This window comes from Leptodactylus fuscus, chromosome 2, assembly GCF_031893055.1.
Source record: "Leptodactylus fuscus isolate aLepFus1 chromosome 2, aLepFus1.hap2, whole genome shotgun sequence".
In the NCBI taxonomy this organism is placed as follows: domain Eukaryota; kingdom Metazoa; phylum Chordata; class Amphibia; order Anura; family Leptodactylidae; genus Leptodactylus; species Leptodactylus fuscus.
The window spans coordinates 263,060,782-263,085,100 of record NC_134266.1 but is presented as its reverse complement, the minus strand read 5'-3'; the positions used below and the strand labels follow the sequence as shown (position 1 = coordinate 263,085,100).

The window sequence follows — 24,319 nt, the reverse complement described above, 5'->3', positions numbered from 1 at the left end:
TCGCTGGGATGCCATATAATGAGTGTGTTGTTGGGTTGGGGTTGATGATCCGCCTGCTCCGGCGTTTCGACAACTGTCAAACTGTCCTGCTGCTAAACTCGTTCCTCGCGCTGTGCCCGTGATTGTTTCCGGTATCTCAGCAGCTCGCTGGGACGCCATATAATGAGTGTGTTGTTGGGTTGGGGTTGATGATCCGCCTGCTTCGGCGTTTCATCAGCTCTCAAGTTGGCCTGGCACTGAAGTTGCTCTTTGCACCGTGCCTGTAATTGTTCCGATATCTCAGCAGCCCGCTGGGACGCCATATAATGAGCGTGTTGTTGGTGTTGATGATCCCCTTCAGCTCCGCATGAGGAGAACTCTGTGACTTCTGGCTACCTTCATAGTTCTCCTTCTTTGCAACAAATTAGATTTTCTTTTTCCAGGCATGTTGAAAATTGGCAAACTTCCAATTTGGATTAAAGATTTTTGCCCATGTCAGTTTGTCAGCACTGCCTGGAGCAGATCAGATAATATGCACATGCATGAACACACACCACTGAAGGTTAGTGTGTGTATACACAGAGATAACAGCCCTGGCTTTCTCAGAAGCTGAGATAAGAGCAGTGTAATATAGTATGTGAAGATAAATTCATAACAGTCATGAAGCCATGTCATTTACCAGGATAAAAAGTAGCCGATGTTTTAATTGAGGTTACAATCTATCTATGTGCTGAATTTCATTTTGCGTGACTGAGGAACAAACATCCAAACTTTCACATTTAGAATAATAGTATATAGGAGGATAGGATGGAAGGCTTCAGCTCGATGGTGCACAAGGAAGATACAGCAACGTAGTATAACTGGTGCCAAGTCTTCGATGCAATCATCTTGGCGCATCGCAACACTTACATGCACGATAAAGCGAATAAATGCATAACTATAAGTTACAGAAAAACCAAAAACACGCAAGTGTGGTAACAGATGTTCCATTATTTATTCCAAAAATAAATATGGGGGATGTCGGGTACAATATATTACACTGACGTCATCACAAAGTAGAGTCCTTTGGCAACCGAGACAGAATATAGCAACAGCGTTGTACATCTGAATGAAGAAACTACGACCTCCCCTCCCCCCCATCCCAATTCATTTACCAGCTGGTATCATTAAAAATCATTGGTAAAAAGGCACAAGGGATTTTTGTTTTTTTTACATATAAATTATGGCACATTTTTTTTCGTTCCTACCCAACTTTTTACGTTTTTACATTCACTAAGAGGGCAGCGGTGAAATCAATCAGATAAAAACACTGCGGACGACGGGCGGGTCCTCCTGATCATCTGTCAATATAGAAAAAAGTTGTATTTGGTTCTATTGGCACGAAGCGATTTGTACCCATACAGAGGGGAATAGGCATTACTCGATTGTGTTTGGACGCGTCGCCACGTAGACAAAGACGACGATTAATGCCACCACCACGGCGAGCGTGGGAAGCACTACGGTGGTGATCTGCTGGCGAGCTTCCTGCATGGCTTGTTTTCTCTCCTTCTTTTCCTTGGAAGACTCCTTCTTCGGTTTTCCTTTTAGTTGTCTCATGGTGGTGTCCTTAAGGAGGTCACGTTGGAAACCAACAAGGTGGTGGAGCCGGAATACTCAACAGATAATCTGGAAAGTGAGAAGAAGCAAGAAATTATTGGTGGGCGGAGTAGTCAACACGTCGTGAGCGGCGTAGGAACGTCTTATTAATGGCACCAAGAACATCTATGAGACTCAACGGAAAGTGGTATACAACATCAGACCATCAGGATACCGTACTGATAAGCGTTATACACAACCGCTCTCAGAGTCTACCCCTTACCCCACCATTCATAGACCAGGCCAATGGCTGTAAGAACTGGAAAAGTTCATGATTCTCGGTGATCCATCTCAAGTAAAGGCACGAAGGACAACCTCACCTTCACTCCAACAGTTACTTGGGAAGCCGATATATAGGAGTGCCACTTGGTTCCCTTGAAGGGTGACTAGCCAGGTTGTCTAGAGCAGTGGTCCCCCCGCCCCATCCACTCTGCCAGTACGAATGGCTGGGGGAACCCTACTTCACTGCTCACTCCATGGACATTAATGCATGTGAGGGCGCAGAGGGGAACATTATACAGCATGTGTGGTCACAGAGGGGGGCATTATATTGGGGACACGAAAAGAGAAAGACAAGGAGTGTGGACACTGAAGGAGTCAACTGCATGTAGGCATTGGGGGGGTATTTTACAGTGTGCGGAAAGAATGGAGGAGTCATACGACGTGTTGGGCACTGAAGGAGCCATACAGTGTGTGTAGGGACACTGAGGGGGGCATTATACTCAGTGTGTGTTTGGGGGGGGGGGGGCATTGAAGGAGTCATCACACTGCATGTGTGAGCACCGATGGGGGCATTATACAGTGTGTGGCAACAATGGAGGAGGTTTACTGCTTGTGTGGGGACACCGATGGAGGTATTATACGGTGTGTGGGACACATTGCATGCGTCATTAAACTGCCTGTAGGGGCACTAAGGGGGGCATTACACTGTGTATGTGGACACGGAGGGGGGGCATTACACTGCATGTGTGGTCACGGAGGGGGGCATTATACTGCATGTGTGGTCACGGAGGGGGGCATTATACTGCATGTGTGGATACGGAGGGGGGGCATTATACTGCATGTGTGGATACGGAGGGGGGGCATTATACTGCATGTGTGGACACGGAGGGGGGGCATTATACTGCATGTGTGGACACGGAGGGGGGGCATTATACTGCATGTGTGGACACGGAGGGGGGCATTATACTGCAGGTGTGGCCACGGAGGGGGGCATTATACTGCATGTGTGGTCACAGAGGGGGGCATTATACTGCATGTGTGGTCACAGAGGGGGGCATTATACTATGTATGTGGGCACTATAAACAGAACCAAATTTTTTCCAACATTTATAAATAATTGGCGGTACTTTGTTTGAAAAGGTTAAAAAAAACAACGCTCTCAAGTCCCCAATGCCAAATCTTTATGGAGCAATATCAGAATTGGGTATATACAGCACTGCCACTGCTCCGATTTGCCACCCTGCACTTTTTTTTTTAGTACCTGGATGATGGGAAATGTGGATGTGGTAATGGCGGCCATATTGGTTGTCCCTCTACTTATAGGCGGGATCTGCCAGAACCTATAGGGTGGACTATAAGGCAATTCATTGTATACAGTAATACTCTACATACGGTAATATGTTATATGGCTCAGATGTGACCACACGCGGAGTGTGAGGAGTTACCCAAACCTTGCACAGAAGTTTCCTTTGAACCCAATAATACCGCTCTAACCAAAGAGAACCCGAATACGTAGAAAGGATTATTCCCTTTTCTAGAGCGGTTCCTTTCATATCATTTTGTATTCCACATACAATTCCCAGTCTAAATCCTCTAATACCGAACCCACCAGCCCGTGTATTGTATTATACCGGGCCCGGTCACGGTCACTGCGTACACGCTCTCTATATTCCCCGTGTATATTACAGTCGCTCAGTCTTCTCATCTATATTCCGCTAGCCACATCAGCACACAAGGGGTCAAACGCTATTATTGACCATGAATAGTAGTTACCTGCAGACCAGATCTTAATCTTCCTGTAATCCCAGTAAATAGTTATGTAGGATTACCGCCATGAATATTTAATACCGCTCTGCGGATATGTAAGCTATAAATAATGTATACACTGCCCGGGTGTGTATGGGGGGGGGGATTAGACTAATCATTTACATGGATTTCGTCTATGATAAAGCGCAAGGTCTATTGTCACAGACAGAAAACCATGCAACCGGGCGGACGGAGATAACAGGCTGCGGAGATCTTTCCGGTAAGTTGTAGGATCTCATCCATCTTCTGGGAAGGGCTTTTATAGAGGAGATCACTGAAGTCTATGGAACATGTCCATGCTGGATCGGCTCAATGCCCATGGCCACTGTCTAAGGGGCTTAAAGGGAATGTCACCAGAATCCAACATATCAGTCCAGCCCTGCAGATAGATAGGTTAGGGTCACCTGAATCAAATATCGTTTCCCCCTTGTGAATCACTTCCTCCATTGCCGAGATATCGCTGGTTTTGTCATATGCAAATTAAGTCCTTGGAGCAATGGCGGCGCTCTACCTACTGACCAAAACGGTGATATCTGAGCAACGGATGCCGCGATTCACAAGGGGAAAAGACCATTTGATTCAGGAGACCCTAACCTATCTATCTGCGGGACTGGGGTGATATGTTGGGTTCTGGTAACACTCCCTTTAAAAACTGTTCCTTTGAAGACTCTGCCCATCTACTGTTTGAAGAAACTACAGCATTTGGCGAAACACTGCGGCCTCTTCTCTATTTACCGAGCACAACGCCATACGTTGTATAGTGGCTGCACTTGGTATTGCAGTTCAGATTTACTTGAACAGGACATGTGACCAAGGAACGTGGCATCGCATGGCCATTGCTGTTTAAAATAGCTGCTCTGTGGGGGTCCCAGGTATCTGACCCCCACCAATCTTCAGTTGATGACCTATGTAAAGACCAGGTCATCAGTTAAAACTTCTGGAAGGCAGAGGCCCCACGTTGCGGAAACGCAGCTTTTTAGGTTGCAGATTTTGCTGCAGTTTATAGGGCCAAAGTCAACAATGGTTATATAAGGAATGTGAAATATATAGGAACAAACAAAAAAAAACACAAAAAACTGCTTTTCCGCAAAGTGAGGCTGAGGCCTAAAGCCGTCTGCTGCGGGTTTTCGCAGCAGAGAGAACCCCCAGTGCTCAGCTACTTCCCGTCACTATATATATTACATGGCAGCTATTCAGATTAATGGTGGACCATGTTATACCTGTAGCAAAGCAGCGGGACCCCTATGACGTCCATATACCCTTATAGGACAAATCCTATAGACAGCTCTCTGATGTGAAACTTGTTTAGTCAACGACTAAATCCAATGATTCTGGCTCATCACCACTACAGTTTAACAGTCTCTGATCTCCGAAACGGCCTTGAGCTAATGGACGGCGGTGCGATCCGGATATTCATCCGTCGCCACTTCACTAGATGTATAACAAAACCTCTTCTCGGCTGCTTTGAAGGCTCTCCCCCCCCCCCAAACTCCCCCGCCCGTCCTTGGCTCCTAAAACAATGCACACCGCTCCACCTTCCATCACCGGTCTCTGTATCTATGCACGCCATATACACTGGATACGCAGAGCTTCTGAGACGTTCCGGCTTGATAGAGCGGAAATCACATAGTGGATGAATGACAACGCTGAAGAGCCGAGCCGAGAAACAAAATAGGTTTGTTATCAAGCGAAACAACTGATTTTATGTTACAGTAAAGATGGCCAATTTACTCGTCGTAAGCGCCATTTATCCGGCCGGTCCTTTCCCGTAGATGCGGCATTACACACTCTCATTTTCTATTTTCCTACAGTTCTCCCATTCTCTAAACGCAGATGAAAGATAACGCAGCAAGAATTTTAGAAAGGAAGAAAAAAAAAAAAATGATGACATCTTACAATTCCACCGATATCCAATATAAAATATCAGAAATAAATGTGACGGAATCGCTGGCTGGGAGGAGGGAAGTTTACATCGCCAAATTTACATAGTAAGGAGTAAAAAGGGGGAAAAAAGATCACCTTGTATAACACAATGTATCAGCAGGGAGTTACGTATTAGGGTCACTTATTTTTAAGGGTAAATTCACACAGTGAAATTTTTGTGGTCTCCTATTCAGTTCAATGGAAGGTAGACACTTCCTGCAGACACTTCCTGCCCTTCCTGTAGACACTTCCTGCCCTTCCTGTAGACACTTCCTGCCCTTCCTGTAGACACTTCCTGTAGACGCTTCCTGCCCTTCCTGTAGACGCTTCCTGCCCTTCCTGTAGACGCTTCCTGCCCTTCCTGTAGACACTTCCTGCCCTTCCTGTAGACACTTCCTGCCCTTCCTGTAGACACTTCCTGTAGACGCTTCCTGCCCTTCCTGTAGACGCTTCCTGCAGACACTTCCTGCCCTTCCTGTAGACACTTCCTGCAGACACTTCCTGTAGACACTTCCTGCCCTTCCTGTAGACACTTCCTGCCCTTCCTGTAGACACTTCCTGTAGACGCTTCCTGCCCTTCCTGTAGACGCTTCCTGCCCTTCCTGTAGACGCTTCCTGCCCTTCCTGTAGACGCTTCCTGTAGACACTTCCTGCCCTTCCTGTAGACGCTTCCTGCCCTTCCTGTAGACGCTTCCTGCCCTTCCTGTAGACGCTTCCTGTAGACACTTCCTGCCCTTCCTGTAGACGCTTCCTGCCCTTCCTGTAGACGCTTCCTGTAGACACTTCCTGCCCTTCCTGTAGACGCTTCCTGCCCTTCCTGTAGACGCTTCCTGCCCTTCCTGTAGACGCTTCCTGCCCTTCCTGTAGACGCTTCCTGTAGACACTTCCTGCCCTTCCTGTAGACACTTCCTGCCCTTCCTGTAGACGCTTCCTGTAGACGCTTCCTGCCCTTCCTGTAGACACTTCCTGCCCTTCCTGTAGACGCTTCCTGCCCTTCCTGTAGACGCTTCCTGCCCTTCCTGTAGACGCTTCCTGCCCTTCCTGTAGACGCTTCCTGTAGACACTTCCTGCCCTTCCTGTAGACGCTTCCTGCCCTTCCTGTAGACGCTTCCTGCCCTTCCTGTAGACGCTTCCTGTAGACACTTCCTGCCCTTCCTGTAGACGCTTCCTGCCCTTCCTGTAGACGCTTCCTGTAGACACTTCCTGCCCTTCCTGTAGACGCTTCCTGCCCTTCCTGTAGACGCTTCCTGTAGACACTTCCTGCCCTTCCTGTAGACGCTTCCTGCCCTTCCTGTAGACGCTTCCTGCCCTTCCTGTAGACGCTTCCTGTAGACACTTCCTGCCCTTCCTGTAGACGCTTCCTGCCCTTCCTGTAGACGCTTCCTGTAGACGCTTCCTGCCCCTCCTGTAGACGCTTCCTGCCCTTCCTTGTAGATGCTTCCTGCCCTTCCTGTAGACAATTCCTGCCCTTCCTGCAGACAATTCCTGCCCTTCCTCCTGCCCTTCCTGCAGAAATTTCCTGCCCTTCTTGTAGACGCTTCTTGCAGACACTTCCTGCCCTTCTTGTAGACGCTTCCTGCAGACACTTCCTGCCCTTCCTGCAGACACTTCTTGCCCTTCCTGCAGACACTTCTTGCCCTTCCTGCAGACACTTCCTGCAGACACTTCCTGCCGTTCCTGCAGACACTTCCTGCCCTTCCTGTATACGCTTCCTGCAGACACTTCCTGCCCTTCCTGCAAACACTTCTTGAAGACACCTCCTGCCCTTCCTGTAGACACTTCCTGGTTCCCACAGCTCACTTGACAACTTTGCTGTACAGACTGGGACAAGTGAGCAGAGTCATCTCATTACTTTTAAAGGGCAAGTAAAATAATGACAGCTGTTGTACAGCCTGGGGGTGAGGGGTGATATTATAGTAACACTCATACACCTGCATACAGAGATAAGGTTCTGTATACAACTCCACTTTAAGGGTAAGTTCACACTGGGTTTTTTGGTCAGGATTTTGAGGCTGTATCCACCTCAAAATCCTGACCAAAGAAACGGCTCCCATTGAAATCAATGGGATCCGATCAGTTCTTTTTTCCAGGAGCCATTTGTTCTGGCTCCCGAAAAAAAGAAACGACATGCTCATTCTTTCAGGCGGATTCGCATCTGCCTGAAGACACTCCCTCCTGACTAGGCCCATTTATTTGGGCCTAATCCGGAGCGGAGTGCGCGACTGGATGCCGATGCAGTGCACTGGCATCCAGTCGCAGATACCCGTATTTTGGCCCGGAACCTGAGGCGGTGGCCGCCTCAGGTTCTGGACCCAAAAAACCTCGTGAACCAAAAAAACCTCATGACACTATGGAGCCTAATAGTATATCAGGCACCAAAACTACCAGCATCGATTGCTCAGGAATGCTGTGGTCTAGCGAAAAAATTCCAACTGGGCCAGAATCTGTCCCCTGTCCCCCCTTTTGGTGTTCAGCCAGCAGCAAACAGAATGCTATATGCACGTATACCCATATGTAAATACAAGGAATGTGTTCAGAAAGAGGTCATTGGGAGCAGTTCACATTGACCTGACGGCTCGGTTATATATATATTTATTTTAGCTCTACGTACGCAACGTCATTTCGGTTAAAAAAAAAAATAAATGTTTAGAAACATTCCAAAACACTGAAATAATAATAAAAAAAATGACTTCATTCAGCTCCATTGTGTTCCTCCACCTCACATGCACTGCCAAGTTGTGCACCGCCCCCCCCCTTCCGGAATCAACATCTGCTATGTAAGTTAATTAACCAGTAGACGGAACGGCTGAGACGTTACCAGCGCACAATACACGGGATATGTCGGCGCTTTGTCCCTCACACGACCAAACTACTTATTTTCTTTTCTCCATCCACATGAAATCTTTTCTATACCCAAATATCTACAACAGCCGTGTACGGAGGGCGGACGCAACTACCGCCCATAACCGCCACTTACAAGCCGCAGCCCGCACTGACAACGACAGGAAAAATAACATTGTTGGATCCTATCGCTGTAATTAAAAGCAAAATGGTTAACGAGGGAGATAACACCGAGGCGCGGATCAGTACGGATACAGTCAGCAGGTTACTAACACACAGCTATTAGATTAGTTTTTCTGCAGGTTTTCACTTTTTTTTTTTTTTTTTTTTTTAGATTATATTATATATGGCTTGTAAATATAAATAAATACATTTTTAATTTATTTTTTTATTTATTTAATTACAAATAGATTAGGGGAGGATCAGGAGACTCCTCCCATCTCCCGCCCATAGCTAGTGGAAAATGGTGAGGACCAGGAGACCCCTCATATCTCCTGCCCATAACTAGTGGAAAGTGGTGAGGACCAGGAGACCCCTCATACCTCCCATCTACAGCTAGTGGAAAATGGTGAGGACCAGGAGACTCCTCCTATCTCCCACCTACAGCTAGTGGAAAATGGTGAGGACCAGGAGACTCCTCCTATCTCCCGCCTACAGCTGGTGGAAAATGGTGAGAGCCAGGAGACTCCTCCTATCTTCTGCTTACAGCTGGTGGAAAATGGTGAGGACCAGGAGACTCCCTCCTATCTCCCACCCATAGCTAGTGGAAAATGGTGAGGGCCAGGAGACTCCTCCTATCTGCCATCTACAGCTAGTGGAAAATGGTGAGGACCAGGAGACTCCTCCTATCTCCTGCCTACAGCTAGTGGAAAATGGTGAGGACCAGGAGACCCCTCCTATCTCCCGTCTACAGCTAGTGGAAAATGGTGAGGACCAGGAGACTCCTCCTATCTCCCATCTACAGCTAGTGGAAAGTGGTGAGGACCAGGAGATCCCTCCTATCTCCCATCTATAGCTAGTGGAAAATGGTGAGGACCAGGAGACCCCTCCTATCTGCCATCTACAGCTAGTGGAAAATGGTGAGGACCAGGAGACCCCTCATATCTCCTGCCCACAACTAGTGGAAAGTGGTGAGGACCAGGAGACCCCTCATACCTCCCATCTACAGCTAGTGGAAAATGGTGAGGACCAGGAGACCCCTCCTATCTCCCGCCTACAGCTGGTGGAAAATGGTGAGGACCCAGAGACTCCTCATAATCTGACCTTGGAGTGTATGTGGCCATGCCTGGTACTGCAGTCCCACCACTATAAGAATATACTGACATGGCAGAATTTGACACCAATTTTGAGGTGGATTCCATCACTGTATACAATTGGAGGCGAGATCAAGGCTGGACCCTGAAATAATAAAGTTTCCTGCTTACTCCTTCTTCCTTTCTGAACAAGGCTCCAGCAGTTACCTAAATGACTTGGTACAGGGAATAGACTAAGTCTTCCGATACCAATAACACAACCCATAGCTCTCCGTGCAGGTAGGCGTACAAGGGGTTACCGATCCTATACATCTTCCGTCTCCTTTACCCTTTGGTTTTTCACTCCCACAAATCTTTTCATCTTTCAGAATTTACCACAATTTCCTTTCTAGGCCACATTTTCCCCACTAGCGACAACGGGTTTTGATCTTTTTTGGCTTTTATCTCGCAGGGTAATTGACATCTAGAAGAAATATCCAGGCCCGGGATGATGAGGAAACCAGAAGGGCTCCTGCCAGGCTGGGGGAAGGAGCAGAGGGCCTTAAAGGGAGATTTATTAAAGGGGATGTCCAAACAATAAAAAACACAGGCTACAAACATTAGTATTACTCTCCATATAGAGTTCCTGTAATGTATGGATGTCGGCTGGACAAGTGATATTGATGACGTATACTTAAAATCAGGCCTCAGTGTCACACTGATGGAGATCGAACACCCAGGACCCCCTGCTAATCAGCTGTTCTCACAAGTTTAGAGGCAAAGGCAGATAGCGCCGTTCTCTGTGTAGTGGCTGTGCTGAGTTATTGCAGCTCAGCTCCCATTCACTCGTATAAGAGCTGCAGTAACTCAGCACAGCCACTACACAGAGAACGGCGCTATCCGCTTCTGTTCCCCATACAGTGGCTGTTGATAACAGTTAAATCGGTGGGGGTGCCCAGGTGTCGAATACCTGGAAATCTAACACTAAGCATAGATTATCAATAGGACTTGCCCAGAGAACCCCATTAGGGATATGGGCATTAAAAGGGATCCTCTGGTGGAGTCGAGGCTTCCACCATATATATCAGCTCACGTGATCACATGATCACAGTGCCAGGTACTGCAGCTCAACTCCATTAATGGGGCAGGGTAAGATCTCCAGGAGAATCCCTCCAAACCTTATAGTATCCATACCTTCAGGTCGTCGACCTCTTGATCCTCTCAGAACCCTCGATCCTGTTCCTTTCTTGCAGCCTGCAATAAAGAACCAGATGAATCATTGTAGGGTGCAAAGCGAACAGCAGGTATACATTATCTATAGAGGGGATCTACCTTAATGTGGCTTTCACCCCCGAGTCCACCCATGGGAAGATGTCCCACCACTAGGGCGAGCAACACTAACAAATCTGCTGAATTTCCTCTAGCTCAGTTACAGCCAGTGGCGTAACTACCGCAGGGCCCGGGCTTACTGTGTAAGCGGCCATTTTCTTGAGGCCCAGGCATGCGCACTCGGCTCTGCCCGAGACCTAGAAGACTGAAACCCAGGACGGAAGAAGACACAGGGAGAGGACGCTCCAGAAGAAGATGGAGGCGGCGCTGGAGATTTCTTTTGCAGCATTGGGGACGCCTCCAGTGCTGTTTGAGCGCTGGGGCCCGCCCCCAGTGCTGCGAGAGAACTAATTTGCATACTGAAGAAAACCTGGATTTCTACTGAACGGCGGCGCGGAGAAGACATCTAAAAGTAGGAGAAGAAGAGCCTTTCTTAAGGCTATTCCTACATGTTAGGGAGAAAAAAGGGTATCCAATGATAGGTGTACATCCCCTGAATAAGTGGGCTGACTTGCTGTTGGGACGGCCCCCGAGGGACTTGCTCATGGTTACCCAGAGTTCCAAAAAAAAAAAAAATATATATATATATATATATATATATATATATATAATAAATATTAAATTACTACAAAAAAAATTAAATTTCAGACAAAATTTTGCCAGTCTGTTGTTGGTCTCGTCAATGCATAATAATTTTAACGCTCCAATCTCTAACACCGTGATTGGAAATAATTAGAAATAAATTTGCCCGATTCAGGTTTCCACTTAGCATAACAAATTAGCAATTTATTTCACAAATTAAATTTCCATATTTACGGTCACATCCATTAAGCCGCACAACAGTCTCCATTGGGAGATAGGTCTATAATTTTTGGTTTTTTTTTACAATAATATAATGTTTCTAACATCAGACGTAGAGCAATAGGATTTTTTTATTGCTTATATTTTATTTCTACATTTCCCAGCATACAGCAATCACAAAGTCAGGCCTATTTTTATTTAGCAAACAGGTCTTGGCTGAAATTGTATTTTGTTCCCCGGATCCCAGGAGGGCCGCTAAGGCCGATTTTTGGAAGATTTGCAATTTTCCTCCATTAAAAACCTTGTACTGTGAGAAGGAATGGAACAGAATAGAAACGAGAGCGGTAATGGAATGGAAATCAAAAATCAGCCCAATCTGTAGGAAATCCATGGGCCTAAAGAGCAAAAAAAATTCATAAAAAGGACCCAGGGGTTTTTTCTCAAAATATATTTCCTTGTTGTGTTTCTTCAAGATGGGCTACTCCTTAGAGTCTTTAATCACAGAAGTTGCATTAGGATGAATACGGGAAACCATAAGCATGCGGGACCAGCGCTGCCTTCTGCTTCGTATTAGGATTTAGGCCCCTAGACCACCACTGACCCGTGACTTTGGGCGGTAAGTGGTTAATAATCGTGCACTTGGAAATAGAAAAAGTACCTTAAAAACAGCCCAAGCATACTCAAATTACCTACAAGGAGTTATGGGGCGGGAGGAGCCATATTTAAATTTTCTATAGAGTCATGGGGGCGGAGTCCTACTCAATTTACCCTCAAGGAGTCAAGGAGTGGAGTCCTAATTCAGATTACGTAAAGGAGGAGTCATATTCAGATTATCTGTAAGGAGTCATGGGGGTGGAACTATATTCAAATTTTCCAAGGTGCGCCCAGGTGCAGGAGATATCGGTGCCGTTAGTTTCGGCACCGATATCTCCCCACTGTCAGAAGGGTGGGCTCTGCAGGGCAATAATAAATGTCCCCTCCAGACAGTACTCTTCCAAGGGGCCTTCCTTAACGCCCAGAGATGACACCAGGCAGTAAAACCCGCCCCTCTGACTGTAAAGCGACATCAGCGCTGAAAGTAAAGGCACTGATATCTCCAGAATCTGAGCACATACCGTCTCAAAGAAAGCAGCTATAGGGATTTTTCCTATTTTAGAATTTTTTGGCATAATAACAGGACTGTAAGACAACTGGCTGCAGCAGGAGCCTCCCCCCACCTCTCTATCTGCAATAGGAGATACTGAGAGAAATCTACGGTATCAAGACTTGCGTTTCCTACACCATTTTTGACGCACCTGCCTGCTAGACAGGAAACACAGCTCATTTATGAAGAGGCGCACTTTTGAATAAATTAGGTTTGTCCACGCCCCTCGTGCAATATAAACTCAAATCCACATTCACTAGGAGCTTGGGGAAATTTGAGGCATAAATTCTATCAGAAACTGATTGGCCAGCAAGAAAGTTTTTATTGCTGTATGCCAATAATTGTTACTTTATGTCAGAAACTGGAATTGTTGCCGAATCCCCCTCCACAAACAATTTTTAGCCCCACCCCTTGGCTAAACCCCACCCCTGAGTAACTTCCAGTTGATAATGGAAGACATCAGGAGGATCTTAACACCCATGTTCTCTGCAAGACTGTTTAAGGAACATTCCTAGGTTTAGTGTTCCTTTAAAGGGAATGCATTGATTTTAGTGTCATCATACTTTTTTCTGTCCATGATTATGGGGGCGGCCATTTTGCCTGAGCTTCTCTTCTGCTCTGGTAACAGCATTTAGTAATCTGCTTTACGACACAGTGATGACCACAGGCAGCAATTGACAGGAGCCTACTCATTGAGATCTATGAGAGTTTTCCCAGACATGCTCTGTGCAAGGAGGGGGGAGGAGATAAATTGTCTGTCTATTATTAGACTTAGTGGCCTGGATGGAAATTGCAGGACATATTTTTTTTTGAAAAAATTAAAATATTAATAATTAAAAAAGGTGTTTAACAGAAAAAAAATATAGATCAATAATACAGATCAACAGTATTTGTACCAAATTGAGACCAGCTATAAAATCCACCGTATCTCCGGCAATTATTCTGCTAAATTCTAGAATTTTCGTTAATAAGAAAGTGACTTTTAATGAAACGAGTGAACCAAAACGCATCAAGCCTAAGAGATATTCAGCGGTAATAGAGAGCGCAGTTAATTATGGCGCCTGACTGAGGCGAGCGCCTGGCGTACGGCCCGTATCAGAGCAGTTCATCGTAGATGGGGGAGATGTAAAAAGCCCGACTTGGCAGACGTCTTCCTATTAACACGAAACGCGTCAGCAAGGACATTTTCAGCATGTCTGGGCGCTCGCACATCCCACCGCAGGATTTTAATTAAGGACGTATATTTCTAATATAATGACAAAAAATAAAATTCTATTACATGTACATGGCGGCAAGTGCGGGAATCGGCAAAGCTGCAAATGGATGGCGGTAATTATACGGCTTTAATGAGCGGCCGCGGAGGCAGATGAATGAAAGGGATAAGTCATCGAAATGGGAGATCATCCGGTTTAGGCTGAAATACAGGCAAGGGGGAAGGAGGAACACATGTCGAGGGAAAAACATACCGGCCCTATTCTATGAAATACTAGCCCGTGAGGGCGCATTTGCCCTCCACCTCACATTCAGGGGTCACAAGGCTTAAGCGAAGGGTCTTGGGCCAGGGGCCAAATCTGTAGGACGTCCCAACCTGCCATTGACGACACAGGCTTGAGATATTATCACCGTCTCTGGCCCACATGGTTGGTAAAATAGGAACACCCCAGACCACCCACTTTGGCGCGGTGTTTTGTAAGCCGCCCCCTTTTAGGGTAAGGATTTCACACGCATGTATCTTTACGGTCCTATAAAGTGAGCGGGTATACGCCTTTAACCGCTCGTGCGCCACAGACCGCCGTAATCCCGGCAGACACATAAATAAGAAGGCTAATGGCTCCGCAACGAAGGACGTTCAGACATTCAGCCCTTACAATGTCACCCAGACATGTAAATCCCAGAGGGTGCGGTAATGCTGAGCAATCCCCGTGTATAAAAGACTGCGGGGGCGACGCGAGGTGTGAACAATGCCTGATACGCAAACTGCAGATCGCTGACAGCACAAGGAATGGAGATTTACAAAAGCGTCTAAGAGAAAGACTCCCTGTCGCCCTTAGCATGTGCGGAGGGAGGATACATGAGGGGGCAGAGAATTAGAAGGTGCCCCCCCCCATCTTAAGCCAGCTAGGTGCCGCAGTCGCGCATTGACCATGGCATCTAAGGGGTTAAAGGACAACGACTGGAGTTATTACAAGTGCACGCCCACTGTATGTCCACGTAGCTACCGATCGCATCTATAGATCTGTATATTATACATCGTATATTGCATGTCTATATAGGACAGGTGCAGGTCACTGAGGAGTTAACTGGTTCAGCAACTTATGTTTTCCCCCATACATCGCTCGGAGCCATACTGGAAACACTTCCCTAACCTATTGTCTGTACAGACATTGCAACAGGGTACCTGCGCTTTATGGCAGCTGAAAAAAATTAAATTAAAATCAGATGATATGGGTGTATTCAGGTAATAAAGGTACGGAGCGGGTAACACTAGAAGGAGATAACTAGAGTCTTCCAAATTTATAAGATTGATGTCCCGGGGGTCTCCTTGGGTTAGAGCACCGGTCAGGGTGACAAAAAAACAAACAAACAAAAAAAAAAACACGTTACTGAACTCTCCTGGGCTCTGGCATGACTCCCTACTGTCTTCAGGTCTTCTGGCTAACATCAGGAACATGCATCACGCATCATTGAGGCCTCAGCAGACCCAAACGTCAGTCAGAAGCCTCGAAGACAGCCTGGAGTCACGCCGGAGCCCAGGAGAGCTGAGTAACACTGGTTCTTATCTTCCATCACCTCCACATTATAATAGAAGTTCCTTGTAAGTAAAACCTCGCAAATATTGTAATAACCAAACCGTAGTAACCAGATTCACGTCCGTTTTCCTGCTTGATAACTGGCTCGGGTTATTTTTCGATAAATTCCCCCCCCCCCTACAATGTGGCCTCTGCCATGAAAACCAAACACAGCGCCGTACACTGTACAGTGGCCATGCTTGGTATTGCAGTTCAGCATCTTTCTCTTGAATAAGACAGAGCTGCAAAGAGTCCACATGCCTGATGAAAGACGAATTGCAGGGGTCTCGGGTGTTGCCGCCTCCCCCCCAACCCTGATCTTCAATTGTTGACCTATCCAAAGGACAACAAGTAGGTATTTTTTCCTACAATTTTGAAGCAATGCACCCAACCGGACTGACTGAATGCACTCAGTCACCTGTAAGTGAGGGATTACAGCCCCTGTCCTCTATGATCAAGGGGCCCCATATATCCTGCCTTACCAAGTCATGAGAGGACTCAAGCTGGAGAAGACAAGATGTCAGCCGAACGTGTGCCCATCAGAAATAACGGGAAAGGGATTTCTACATAGAGTACATGTAACGCCCGCCACGCCATCCTGACCCCATAAAGGGCACACGCTGGATCTGGCCGCAGTAAACATCCTATGTCCCTGTTGGAGTTGAGGACAGGATTCGGCGGTGCGGAGCGTTGTACTATCCTAGCAATCTCCCGCCAGATAATTGCATCCATCTTCCAGCAATTAAAGACATGGCCGCTAATGAATCATCCAGATAATTAACCGCCATCAGCCTCTTGTTTCTGGCCACATGTGGAGATCCGATGCCAACTGGCTGATGCCACCGCCGCTTAATACAATTGTCCAATTCTGCCGCATTTCAATCTAATGGATGGTCCTGCATAAAAAAACCCCGCACGTGCTGCTCGTACCGAAGTGCTGAGGCCATGTGGCGCTGCAGATACACGAGATAAGTTTATAAGCGCTGGGATCGCAGCCCAGAACCAATAAACAAAAGGCCGAAAACACACACAAAAAACCCCCCCTAAATATCAAGGTTAAATTGAAAAGCCGACGCAATGTAATTTACTGCAACGAGCAGGAGATGGCTGTGACCGGCCGACACCGCAGGGTCCGGACAACGTGTACAAGTGCCGAAACGGCCAGGTGAGATGGTGTACGCCGTGTGGTGAGCTAGAGGTTAAACTACAGTAAGATGGTGGATATGGAGAGAATGTAGATCCAGCAAAGTCAGGGATAAGATTGTGTAAAAGTCGCATGACGGCGCCAACTTCAACCTGTATGGATAATGGGCTTATGATTACAGACACATTGGGCAGTCCTCTGTTCTTTGGACTTGAGATCTCTGTATCATGTTTGCACCTCTAGTCTTTTAAAAGATATAACAGCGCCCCCCTAGAACCTTAGCAGGTCATAGATATTAAAAAAAAAAAAAAAGTTCACCTCCCCCAATTGTTACCATCAAGCTACAGAACTTTGAAATCCTATTGTCACGGAGCAAAGGTATACGTCCTTCCTCCGGAGGATATCTTAAATCAACACGGACGCAAGAGGTCGGGAGACAACAGCAATTTATTGTAATCCACAAAGTTAGTAGCCGGCGGCGGTCACATCAACCGTAATAACAATAAGTCCACAGAAGTCACAATCCAATGATAGCTTTGGCTCCTTGGTCCTGTAACTAAATCCTGGCTCTCTGCAGAGCTGTGCACAGGCCGGCTAACACATACTAACTGCCAGCTATATATTATATACTAAGACTGTTACACCTATATCTGTGGGTGGGAAGGGCTGAGTCACAGATCCTTCCCCCCTCACCTATACCAAGGAGAGCAGACTCCCTGTCTACTATGGACAATGCACCATCCAACATCTTCTTGGAGACACCGATCAGATTATCTCCACCCATTGTCCTCACTAGTTAGAGGTATTTGCATACAATGTGCTAACACACTAGACCCGAATCAGCCAACTACACATTGATGTATATAACAGGTTAGAGAATACATTCCACATGAAATATATATTACACATTGCCCATAGTATAGACTCTAACCATCCCGTGACACCTATATAAATGAGGCACTTGGTGCACAACTACCACCGCTCAGTATACTTGGAGGAGTCTCCCTTTAAAAGGGATCCTATCATTGGATACCCTTTTTTCCCTCGATAACACGTAGGTATAGCCTTAAGAAAGCAATAAGCTGGTGTAAGTGGCCATTTTCTTGTGGTCTGGGCATGCGCAATCGGGAACGGAAGAAGAAGATGGCGGCGGCGCTGGAGAATTCCCTCGCAGCATTGGGGATACCCCCAGTGCTGTGAGAGAACTAATTTGCATACAGAAGTTAACCGGGATTTCTACCGAACGGCGGCACAGAGAAGACATCTAAAGGTAGGAGAAGAATAGCCTTTCTTAAGGCTATTCCTACGTGTTAGTCAGAAAAAAAAGGGTATCTGATGATAGGATCCCTTTAAAGGGGTCTTTCAAGATGATAAAACCACGGCTGCTTCCTTGCAAAAACAGCACCACCTCTGTCTACAGGTTGTGTGTGGTATTGCAGTTCTGCTCCTTTCATGATATGGCGTTGTTTATGGTAAAAAGCGGCCATGTTGGAGTATACGGAAAGGCCATAAAGGGGTCCCTGAATATCCCTTTAAGTCTACAAGCACACAACCGTATAGTGTAGGGGTCTGTAAAAACAAGACAGATGGTGACGGAGTAACAACTGTGACCCACACACTTGAACCAGCGCGAAAATGGGCAGGAACAGGACCCGCTCCAGACTTTGTGGTCTGGATACGAAGCCAGGACTATAGAGCCATAGATATCAATGGATCCATATGCTAATGACCATAACTGCAGCTGTGTGAACGGGACCTTAGTCTTTTAGTAAGTGTCACTTTAAGAGAAGACGTTTCCCTCCCCGGCTCGTATTGTGCTCGCGCCGCTGACTCAAAGATGAATCAACGTAGAAGATAAAAATAGAGCGGTAATTTATCTCCGAGGGCGATCCTATCAATCTGTAACTTCCCCAATTACACAAAGTAATAAATCCCTTTAAATCTGGACACAGACGGCGCGCGGCTACAGATGGATGGGACGACCACCGTTATTCTTCCTCTACCTGCCAAAATTATCAGACGCGGAGTAAACCTACAGATCACATGTAGTAGATCCGGAGCGGGGAATCTGCCAAGCCCTGCAAGATGCAAACAGCGGGACATGTAACCTTACGGCATTAAAGAGATTTAAAGGGAGTGTAGAGTTTCGCAATTTGTTTTATTATATTAAAGGGATTCTGTCATTAAAATCACATTTTTTTTCCTTGATCGCACGTAGGAATAGCCATAAGAAAGACTATTCTTCTCCTACCTTTAGATGTCTTCTCCGCGCCAACGTTTGGTAGAAATCCCGGTTTCCATCGGTATGCAAATGAGTCCTCTCACAGCACTGGGGGCGGTCTTCAGCACTCAAACAGCACTGGGGGCGTCCCCAATGCTGCGAGAGAACTCTCCAGCGCCGCCTCCATCTTCTTCAGGAACGGCCTTCTCTGCGCGTCTTCTTCCGTAGCTGGCTTCAAACTTCTACACATGCGCAGTCGGCTCTGCCACCAGGCCTCAGGCAGAGCTGACTGCGCATGCCCACAGGCCACAATAAAATGGCCACTTATATGAGCTTACTGTGTAAGCGGCCATTTTTCTTGTGGCTGTGGGCATGCGCAGTCAGCTCTGCCCGAGGCCTACAAGATTGAAACCCAGCTTGGGAAGAAGACGCAGGGAGAGGCCTTTCCTGAAGAAGATGGAGGGAATTTCTCTTGCAGCATTGGAGATGCCCCCAGTGCTGTTTGAGTGCTAAGGACCGCCCCCAGTGCTGCGAGAGAACTCAGTTGCATACAGACGAAAACCGGGATTTCTACCAAACGGCGGCGCGGAGAAGACATCTAAAGGTAGAAGAAGAATAGCCTTTCTTAAGGCTATTCCTACATGTGATCAAGAAAAAAAATGTGATTGTAATGATAGAATCCCTTTAATGTATCAAAAATGGAGTAATCCCGCTTAAAAATCTACGACCGTTTTGTGTCTGAGGCTCCTATACAGAGCAATGCGTTTCCATGGTGACAGACTACAAACAAACTGTGCGCAGTCAGTCATACCTCCATCTTCCCCTTCTATTGCCTGTTGGGGACAGAAGAGATAAGACATGATGGTAGCATCAGACAACATGGTCCACCTAGGAGCTTCAATTTTGGTGCTCACCCTCCCGACTGCGCAGTTGCGCCACCTACTGGACCCTATTCACAAAATCAGTTTTATCCAACCACTGTCTTTTCGTGAAATTAGCTAAAAGAAAAGCGCCACATGTGAACACAGCCTTAGCCACGATACTCCAAGTACATCCGAGACCAGACACCGCGATGCTTCCTCGCCACGCAATGCCCTCGCACCCCCTGACTCAGCTTCACAGTCTTGTACGCCGCCAACTCAATGACCTGTTGTTCACGCTCCATTATTCTCTGTACGGTATATACATTTACAGGATACGGTTGTATACAGCGGCGTACTGACGGGCAGCGCATCACAACACGTGACTAAGGTGCGCAGTACAATGGGCTGAAGGTCTGCGGGTTTAACTCCTTCCCTGCCAGATGTGACATAGGCGGCAAATAAAATGAAACACTTCCTATGGTCCGAGTCTAAACTTGTATGGACAGAAGATGAATGGAGCCAGGCTGCAGTACCAGACACTGCCATTGGACAGAAGTGGCGCTGTCAAAAACTGCAAGTGTATTTATATACGTATTAGGCGTATAGATCCGTATACAGCGGTCGATTCTTTTGCTTCCTGAGGAAACATTAGGGCACCTGGCGTCATGTTGTGTGAGGGCCGGATATTAAAGGGGTTGTCCTTGTCTGATCTCTGGGACCCCGTGTTCAAGAATTTGAGGGTCTTGTGTCTACTTGCAAGTCTCCGCTCCATTCTAAGTCTATGTACTCGGCCGTCTCCATCAGTCCCATAGATCGGGACGTGCCTACGGACCACCACTCCATAAAAACGAGGGACGCAGGAGCCCCCATCCTCGTGATTAGTCGGGGTCCCAATAGCTAGCCACCTGTGGGCAAGTAATAAGTGTTGATCACGTGACAATGCTCTTAAAGGGGTCTTCCAGACTTTGTTAATTGATATCCTATCCTTAACATAGGCCACCGACTGAAGATCAGCATAGAGCCGATACCTGGGACGGAACTCATAGGATACAATGTTACAGAAAAAATAACAATCGTATAGCGCGGTGTGTGTGGATTTTCGCAGTATGTGTCTGTACTGAATAACATAGTGGTGGGAGAGTTGCACGACAACCAATATGGCCACCAATCATATGACAAAGCGGACACCCAACATTACAAGGAATGATAGAGATTCTTAATTAGACAAGGGGGCGGAAAGATGGCAATGACTAGGATTTTTTTTTTTTTTTTGATAGTGAGCCCCATAGAGGGATGACTATACATTTTTCCTATCAGTACGTCTTTGTAGAACAGGAGGAAATCCACACAAACACTGGAGAACATACAAACTCCTTGCAGATGTTGTTCCTGGCAAGATTCGAACCCAGGACTCCAGCACTGCAAGGCTAACCACTGAGCTACCGTGTTGCCCCCATGACTAGATAAATTCTGTCCAGCTGGGTGGCAACTATCATCCGCCATACTGGTGGTCATCATTTATATGTCCAGCTGGGTGACTACCACCGACCCCAATACATCTATCCAGATGGATGACTACCACCATCTGCCATTCATCTGTCCAGCTGGGTGACAACCATCGTCCACCATAATGGTCATTATCAACATACATCTGTCCAGCCAAGTGGCAACTATCGTCTGTGATACATCTGTCTAGCCGGGTGGCAACCATCGTCCTCATACATCTGTCTAGCCGGGTGACAACCATCGTCCTCATACATCTGTCCAGCCGGGTGACAACCATCGTCCTCATACATCTGTCCGGCCAGGTGACAACCATCGTCCTCATACATCTGTCCGGCCAGGTGACAACCATCGTCCTCATACATCTGTCCGGCCAGGTGACAACCATCGTCCTCATACATCTGTCCGGTCGGGTGACAACCATCGTCCTCATACATCTGTCCGGTCGGGTGACAACCATCATCCTCATACATCTGTCCAGCCGGGTGACAACCATCGTCCTCATACATCTGTCCAGCCGGGTGACAACCATCGTCCTCATACATCTGTCCAGCCGGGTGACAACCATCGTCCTCATACATCTGTCCGGCCAGGTGACAACCATCGTCCTCATACATCTGTCCAGCCGGGTGACAACCATCGTCCTCATACATCTGTCCAGCCGGGTGACAACCATCGTCCCCATACATCTGTCCAGCCGGGTGACAACCATCATCCCCATACATCTGTCCAGCCGGGTGACAACCATCATCCCCATACATCTGTCCAGCCAGGTGACAACCATCATCCTCATACATCTGTCCAGCCGGGTGACAACCATCGTCCTCATACATCTGTCCAGCCAGGTGACAACCATCATCCTCATACATCTGTCCAGCCGGGTGACAACCATCGTCCTCATACATCTGTCCAGCCGGGTGACAACCATCATCCTCATAAATCTGTCCAGCCGGGTGACAACCATCATCCTCTATACATCTGTTCAGCCGGGTGACAACCATCATCCTCATAAATCTGTCCAGCCAGGTGACAACCATCATCCCCATACATCTGTCCAGCCAGGTGACAACCATCATCCTCATACATCTGTCTAGCCTGGTGACAACCATCGTCCGTCATACATCTGTCCAACCGGGTGACAACCATCATCCCCATACATCTGTCTAGCCTGGTGACAACCATCGTCCTCATACATCTGTCTAGCCTGGTGACAACCATCATCCTCATACATCTGTCCAGCCGGGTGACAACCATCATCCCCATACATCTATCCAGCCGGGTGACAACCATCGTCCTCATACATCTGTCCAGCCGGGTGACAACCATCATCCTCATACATCTGTCCAGCCGGGTGACAACCATCGTCCTCATACATCTGTCCAGCCGGGTGACAACCATCGTCCTCATACATCTGTCCAGCCGGGTGACAACCATCGTCCTCATACATATGTCCAGCCGGGTGACAACCATCGTCCTCATACATATGTCCAGCCGGGTGACAACCATCATCCTCTATACATCTGTCCAGCCGGGTGACAACCATCATCCTCATACATCTGTCCAGCCGGGTGACAACCATCATCCTCTATACATCTGTCCAGCCGGGTGACAACCATCATCCTCTATACATCTGTCCAGCCGGGTGACAACCATCATCCTCATACATCTGTCCAGCCGGGTGACAACCATCGTCCTCCATACATCTGCCCAGCCGGGTGACAACCATCGTCCTCATACATCTGCCCAGCCGGGTGACAACCATCGTCCTCATACATCTGTCCAGCCGGGTGACAACCATCGTCCTCATACATATGTCCAGCCGGGTGACAACCATCGTCCTCCATACATCTGCCCAGCCGGGTGACAACCATCGTCCTCATACATCTGTCCAGCCGGGTGACAACCATCGTCCTCATACATATGTCCAGCCGGGTGACAACCATCGTCCTCATACATCTGTCCAGCCGGGTGACAACCATCGTCCTCATACATCTGTCCAGCCAGTACATGTAGCACCGCTGGTTGTCACCCACTTGTCCAATAGAGTTTTTTTTTTACAACTTTTTTTCTTTTCCTTAAAGGGGGACTCCACAAGAACTTAGTATTTGTTATTATGGGGCTATTTTTCCTCTGGATCAGCAATAATAAGTGTAAGACAACTCTCCCCATCCCGACCACTGACTACAGAGAACTTACCAGGGTGTCGGTAAAGTTGTCAGGGTCAGTGAGGTGCCGGGCGGGGGCGCACAACTCCGCCACTAAATAACTTTCCCCAAACTCCGCGACCCCCCACTTATGGCCATTTCCAAGCCCGACCAATTAACCCCTGAGTGGCCGGAGCCCCGAGTCTACACCCCCCAGAACTTCTGCAGCACTATCGTACAATGCACAGCAGGCGGATTTACAGCAGGCACTGCGCCCGGCCCCCCGCACCACCACCCCCGGCTCCAGCAGTACCTGCAGCCCCGGATCTCTCACCTCCTGCTCTCAGCTCAGTCCCACCAAGCAGCCCATGAGAGGAACCTCCGGAGCGGAGAACCCGAACTACAACTCCCGGCACACTGAGCGAGGACTTCAAAGCGTTAAAACTTTATTAGCCGAGGCAGCGGTGAGGGCTGACGTGGCTGTGCGAGGCCACGCCCACTCCTACTCCGCACAGTGGGGCTGAGGTTTAACCCGTTCAGGGCTGCAGACATTCCTGCAGAGGTTGTGAGGGTGGTGGAGAGAGGGGAAGGGTATGGCTGACCAAGCTGGGGTGGGCTGGAGGGGGCCTCAAAGGGATAGGGAGAGTGAGGGGGGCAATAAATCACTAGGGGCAAATATTTTGGATGACAGTAAATGGAATCGCAGCTGAACATGACAGATAATACTGGAAAAAACGCAGTAA

The 24,319-nt window shown here is 47.6% G+C and overlaps 1 long non-coding RNA gene across 1 annotated transcript; it reads right to left on the bottom strand.

Annotated features, from left to right (window-relative positions):
* Positions 1-1,573: 1,573 nt before the first annotated feature.
* On the bottom strand, positions 1,574-24,038 carry LOC142193966 (uncharacterized). The gene is made up of 3 exons (XR_012715009.1): positions 23,911-24,038; positions 10,833-10,892; positions 1,574-1,644 (listed from the first exon to the last, which is right to left on the bottom strand). It is a non-coding gene; the product is annotated as an uncharacterized LOC142193966 (long non-coding RNA).
* Between the last annotated feature and the right edge of the window lie 281 nt (positions 24,039-24,319).